Source organism: Rhinatrema bivittatum, chromosome 18 (assembly GCF_901001135.1).
Source record: "Rhinatrema bivittatum chromosome 18, aRhiBiv1.1, whole genome shotgun sequence".
Classification (NCBI taxonomy): domain Eukaryota; kingdom Metazoa; phylum Chordata; class Amphibia; order Gymnophiona; family Rhinatrematidae; genus Rhinatrema; species Rhinatrema bivittatum.
Genome location: NC_042632.1, coordinates 17,170,811 through 17,177,444, shown reverse-complemented (window position 1 = coordinate 17,177,444; position 6,634 = coordinate 17,170,811).

Genomic DNA, 6,634 nt, shown 5'->3' with positions numbered 1-6,634 from the left:
ATGCATTTTGGCAAATAGCTCCGAAACCCCAGCCACCGGATGCGTCCGTGTGATGTTTAAATCCACATTGGATAATGGTGAGTCCTGCAGCATGGATATGCCATTGTAGTCGTTAAGGAAGGAGGCCCAAATATGGAAGTCAGCCCGGATATCCGCCGTCACTCGCAGGAAATGATGTGGTCTACGAAGTCCCCTGGTAGCCGCTGCAAGTCTCCTCATGAACACCCTCCCCATGGGAATGACTCGGCCCGCAAAGTTAAGGGAACCGAGAATAGATTGGGCGGCACGTAGTGTAATCTTCTTTGCCGTTGACACTTATTTTATTTATTTATTTTTATAGACCGAAGTTCTTGTAGGAACTACAAATCAATCCGGTTTACATACAACTTTTAAATGTCCAAAAAGAGTAGTGGGCTTTACATAGAACAGTTGAACAATAAAACAGGTAACAATAGAACACTAACAATAATGATGGAACAAATAGAATAGATAACCAATTAAACATAGTAATATAGTAATAAATATTGTATAGAAAATAAATATAAAAGAGATAAATGGAGTGTGAGTACAGTATAAATACAAAAGATGAAAGCTCAAAAATTAAGGTACAGTTGAAAAAAATCATAATAGGACTTGTTGGATATTGATAACCTTGGATATTGATTCGTAGCGTGTTGATTTTGTCAGCTGGTAGTTTTGCAATCATCCGGGTAGAATCTATTTCAATTCCCAAGAAGGAGATAATAGTTGTGGGACCCTCTGTTTTTGTGGGAGAAAGGGGGACACCAAAATTCCGGGAAACGTTTCTGAACTCGGCTAGAGATTGTAGCAGGAATTGGTATGGGCTGGTCCGACAAATAAAAAATCATCGGGTAATGAGTAATATTATGTGAGGCCGTTTTTGCTCAATAACCCAGTGGAGGAATGAGCTAAATAGTTCGAAATAAGCACATGATACCGAACACCATGGGCATACATTTGTCAAAGTAATAAAGGTGGTTAAATGTGAAACCCAGCAAGGGAAACTGTCTGGGTGTACCGGGAGTAATCGGAAAGCCGATTCTATGTCCGCTTTTGCCATAAGGGCACCGTAACCGCAAGTGCGCACCAAGGTAATTGCGGAATCAAATGATGCGTATTGGACAGAACATTCGGCCTGCGGAAATGATCGTTGACAGAACGACCTGGTGGAAAAGAAGGTTCTGTATCAATCGATATTTTCCTTGCTCCTTTTTTGGGATAAGCCAACGGGGATAGAAACATGTGTAGAAATGGTTGGTCCCGGAATGGACCTGCTATTCTACCGTGAGAGATCTCCTCCTGTAACTTGGATTGGACGATCTGCTTGTGTGTGGTTGTTGATCGTGCGTTCTTGGTGTGCAATTGTTCAATATTACCTATGAAGGGAATCCGGAAACCATGTGCTATTTTTTGCACCTTTTCCTGGTTTGGGTATATATCCAACCATGGAAGCATTGCCTGCAAATGAATTGGCGAGGTAGCTTTGTCAAAAAGGGGCACTGTTAGTATTTGGCTTACTCCCTGCCGCTTGCTTCTTGGGGCATTTGGTGAAAGGGTGGGGCGCGGCACATCCCGTGCATATATGCTTGAACTTGCAGTCGGGAAAGGTATAGAAACATATAGAAACATAGAAATGACGGCAGAAGAAGACCAAATGGCCCATCCAGTCTGCCCAGCAAGCTTCCCTCATTTCTTCTCCCATACTTATCTGTTTCTCTTAGCTCTTGGTTCTAATTCCCTTCCACCCCCGCCATTAATGTAGAGAGCGGTGGAGGAGCTGCATCCAAGTGAAATATCTAGCTTGATTAAGCAAGCTACATCCATGCTTATTTGTTTTTACCCAGATTATGTTATACAGCCCTTATTGGTTGTTTATCTTCTCCCCTGCCGTTGAAGCAGGGAGCTATGCTGGATATGTGTGAAGTATCAGTTTTTCTTTTCCCCTGCCGTTGAAGCAGAGAGCTATGCTGGAAATTCGTGATGTATCAGTCTTTCTCCCATGCCGTTGAAGTAGAGAGCCATGCTGGATATGCGTCGAGAGTGAAGTATCAGGTACATTTGGTTGGGGGTAGTAACCGCCGTAACAAGCCAGCTACTCCCCGCTTTGTGAGTGCGAACCCTTTTTTCTTCTCCCCTGCCGTTTAAGCAGAGAGCGCTGCTGGATGTGTGAAGTAACAGTTTTTCTTTTCCCCTGCCCTTGAAGCAGAGAACTATGCTGGATATGCATTGAAAGTGAGTATAAGAATGGAGTGATCAAGCTAGTTGAAAGGCATCAGGAATAGAGGAAGGTGGAGGTAGTAATTTGGATATTTGGTTTGGGGTAGTAACCGCCGTAACAAGCCAGCTACTCCCGTCTTTGTGAGTGCAAATCCTTTTTTCCACATTTCCTCTTGCTGTTGAATCTTAGAGTGGATGTTGGAGTCACAGTAACCATGTGTATGTTTATTGACTAAGGGTATTGTCTCCAGGCAGTAGCCATCATTCTGGCGAGTCACCCACTCTTCATTGGCGGCCTCTTGACTTTATGGATCCACAGTGTTTATCCCACGCTCCTTTGAAGTCCTTCACAGTTCTGGTCTTCACCACTTCCTCCGGAAGGGCATTCCAGGCATCCACCACCCTCTCCGTGAAGAAATACTTCCTGACATTGGTTCTGAATCTTCCTCCCTGGAGCTTCAAATCGTGACCCCTGGTTCTGCTGATTTTTTCTTATGGTAAAGGTTTGTCGTTGCCTTTGGATCATTAAAACCTTTCAAGTATCTGAAAGTCTGTATCATATCACCTCTGCTCCTCCTTTCCTCCAGGGTGTACATATTTAGATTCTTCAATCTCTCCTCGTACGTCATGCGATGAAGATCCTCCACCTTCCTGGTCTCCCTTCTCTGTACCGCTTCCATCTTGTCTTTGTCTTTTTGTAGATACGGTCTCCAGAACTGAACACAGTACTCCAGGTGAGGCCTCACCAAGGACCTGTACAAGGGAATAATCCCTTTTCTTACTCGATATTCCTCTCTCTATGCAGCCCAGCATTCTTCTGGCTTTTGCTATCGCCTTGTCGCATTGTTTCGCAGACTTCATATCATTAGACACTATCACCCCAAGGTCCCTCTCCTGCTCCGTGCACGTCAGCCTTTCCCCCCCCATCGAATACAGTTCATTCGGATTTCCGCTCCCCATATGCATGACTTTGCACTTCTTGGCATTGAATCTCAGCTGCCATATCTTCGACCACTCTTCCAGTTTCCATAGATCCGTCTCATTCTCTCCACTCCTTCCGGCGTGTCCACTCTGTTGCAGATCTTAGTGTCATCCGCAAAAAGACAAACCTTACCTTCTATCCCGTCCGCAATGTCGCTCACAAAGATATTGAACATGACCGGTCCCAACACCGATCCTTGCGGTACAACCACTTAAAAACCGCTCTCTCTTCAGAGAAGGTTCCGTTTACCATCACACATTGTCTTCTGTCCGTCAACCAATTTGCAATCCAGGTCACCACCTCGTCACTCACTCCCAAGCTTCTCGTTTTATTCACCAGTCTCCTGTGCGGAACTGTATCAAAAGCTTTGCTGAAATCCAAGTATATGACATCGAGCGCTCTTCCTTGGTCCAATTCCTTGGTTACCCAGTCAAAAAGTCAATCAGATTTGTCTGACAGGATCTTCCCCTGGTGAATCCCATGTTGCCCTCTGGTCCATCAATTCTCCGGACTGTAGATAGTTCACTATTCTCTCTTTCAGCAGAGACTCCATTACTTTTCCCACCACTGAAGTGAGGGCTAACCGGCCTGTAGTTTGCCAGCCTCCTCCCTGTTCCCACTCTTGTGAAGCGGGACCACCACCGCTCTTCTCCAGTCTCTCGGCACCCACTCCCGTTTCTAGGGATCGATTGAACAGGTCACACAGCGGACCCGCCAGAACATCTCTGAGCTCCCTCAATATCCTTGATGAATCCCATCAGGCCCCATGGCTTGTCCACTTTCAGGTTCTTTAGCTCTTCCCACACATTTTCTACTGTAAAAGGATTTTCATCTATTCCCACTTCCCTCCAGTTTCTTGTTGTGTAGAGATGGTCCTTCTCCAGGGTCTTCTTTAGTGAACACAGAGCTGAAGTATTCATTTAATATTTCTGCCATTTCTTCGTCTGTCTCCACACATTGATCATCACCACCTTTTCAATTTCACAGACTGTCTTATTGAATCTCCTGTCCCTGTGTTTTGTCGGTATCGTCCCGGGGATGGTCGTTTTGCGAACCTGTTCCTAGGTGCATGCTCCGAGGATTTTCTGGTCATATTATTGATCCATAAACTCACGTCCTGGGTGCCCCAAGTCATGAATTTATTCTCCTCCATTTTGTCTCTGAATTGCTCATCGTAGTTGAGCCAGGACCAGCTGTCATGCTGTTGATAGGCACGCATAATATTTACTGCATAGCTCAACATGGGACCATATTGAGTGGGATCTGTATGTCCTACCACGCTGATCATGTGCATGAAAGACATAATCCAGTTGATGATAGTCTTCGGGATTTTGACCTCTTTAGATAAGGTTGCTGAACCGCCATTCAGGAAGTAAAAGGTGCAGCAACGCTGCACCTTTTACTTTCAGAAATTAGCACCATCCCACTAATTTCTTCAGGCACCAGGAAAGTGCACAGAAAAGCAGTAAAAACTGCTTTCCTGTGCACCCTCCGACTTAATATGGCCATGATATTAAGTCAGAGGTCCCGAAGGGTAAAAAAAAAAGTTTTAAGTCAGCCAGCGGCTCAAAAACCGGCCGCTCCATTTTGCCGGCGTCCAGTTTCCGAGGCCATGGCTGGCAGCGGGCTCAAGCACTGACGCCAGCAAAATTGAGCATCTGCTGTCAAACCTGCTGCTAGCCGCTGCTCTGGGCCAAAAGGAGGCGCTAGGGACACTAGCGCCTCCTTTTGCCCGTTTCTACTGCCGGACCTAATTTAAATACTGAATCGCGCACACAGGCGAGCGGCCTGTGCGTACGCCCGCTCTCCTGCGGACTTTAGTGAATCAGCCTGAGAGAGCCCAGCTTTATGTATATACAGTAGTAAGCATTACCTGTCAGCAGAGCTGGCACCTGTTTACAGATTGCTGCTATTTTTGGAGGGAAGTTGATAAGATTGTGTGTGCAATAATACATACTAGCTCTTAATTTCAGTCTTTGGAGAAAGGATGGGAGTTGATAACTAAAAGGTAGTGTACACTTTAGATAGGGATAAGACTGGCAAGGCCCGTGCTCACAGGCATACTGCAGGAGCATGTAACTTCTAAACCCTAAATAAAGAAGGTAAATGTTCCCCTATTCCTTGACATTCAAGCAACAGACTTGATCGTTTTCTACAATCCATACATCTTCCTGCTGCTGTACCTTTAATATTATTCATTCTCAGTTCTAATATACATCTAAGCTATTTGTAAATACAAATACTGCACCGGTATTCTTGGTTAAAGGCTAAAGCCTTCTACCATTCCAGTGGTGCACTCTAATCCACTCTGATTATATAAAAATAGTTAAACAATGGTAATATTTAACTAGTTCAAAATGTCAAAGATCTTCTAAATTCTGTGTGTCAAAGAGATTATTCTAATATTGCACAAGCAGTATTAGCAAAGAAAGCTATAAAAAAGGGACGTATTAATAAACTAAATTAGGATTATCCCTTGCTTTTATTCCTGTGGAGGCCTTCATATTAATGATTTTGAAAAACCATTCCACTTTGACACTGCCAACCTATGAAGTTAGGCTGCTTTGTTTGTATGAAAACAGCAAAAAAAACAAACAAACCCCACAACCCTACACCATAGCCTGATATTTTTCAAGAGAAATATTCCTAGCTTCCTTTTGCATTTAATTAAATAAGATCAATAGAAAAGCACTAAAACAAACAAACAAAAAAAAAAAAAAGACTTGTGGAATGGGGTGATTCTAGCTTGAATGTATATTGGCTGTCCCTTAGGGACTGATGTCACAAAACCCATGCTAAAGATTTTAAAATTTAGTGGGCATTAATAAACAGGGTCGCCACAGGATGCAGAAAACTAATGGCATGCAAATTACCTCATGTTAAAAAAGCTTCCCCCTCCCCCCCAGAGGCTTTTTGCATACCAACCCACAAAAAAAAAAACAAAACACAAAAACAAACAAAAAAACCAACCCAAGGTCCAGCCCCACAGGCAAGGCAACCCAAGTCTCCTTTTCCTACTAACCTTTAAATGCTCTTAGTCTAGGGCAGTGGTTCCCAACCCTGTCCGGGCATCCACTAGCCAGTCATGTTTTCTGGATATCCACAATGACTATAACATGAGAGAAAATGTGCATGTTATGGAGGCAGTGCATGTAAATTCTCATGCAGATTTGTTGGGGATATCTTGAAAACCCTAATGGAGGGGGGGGGGGTCCCCCAGACAGGGCTAGAACCACTGGTGTAGGGACTCCCACCTTCTGCTACCATCATAACCCCTCCCCTCCTCAGCAGGAGCCCCTGCCGAAGGCAGGCATGATCCTGACATGATTGTTCCCAGGTGGTCCTTCTCACTGAAATGTCAGTGACAGGACTAATCCCCTTTCAGGACAACCTGACACGTGACAGAGGGACCAC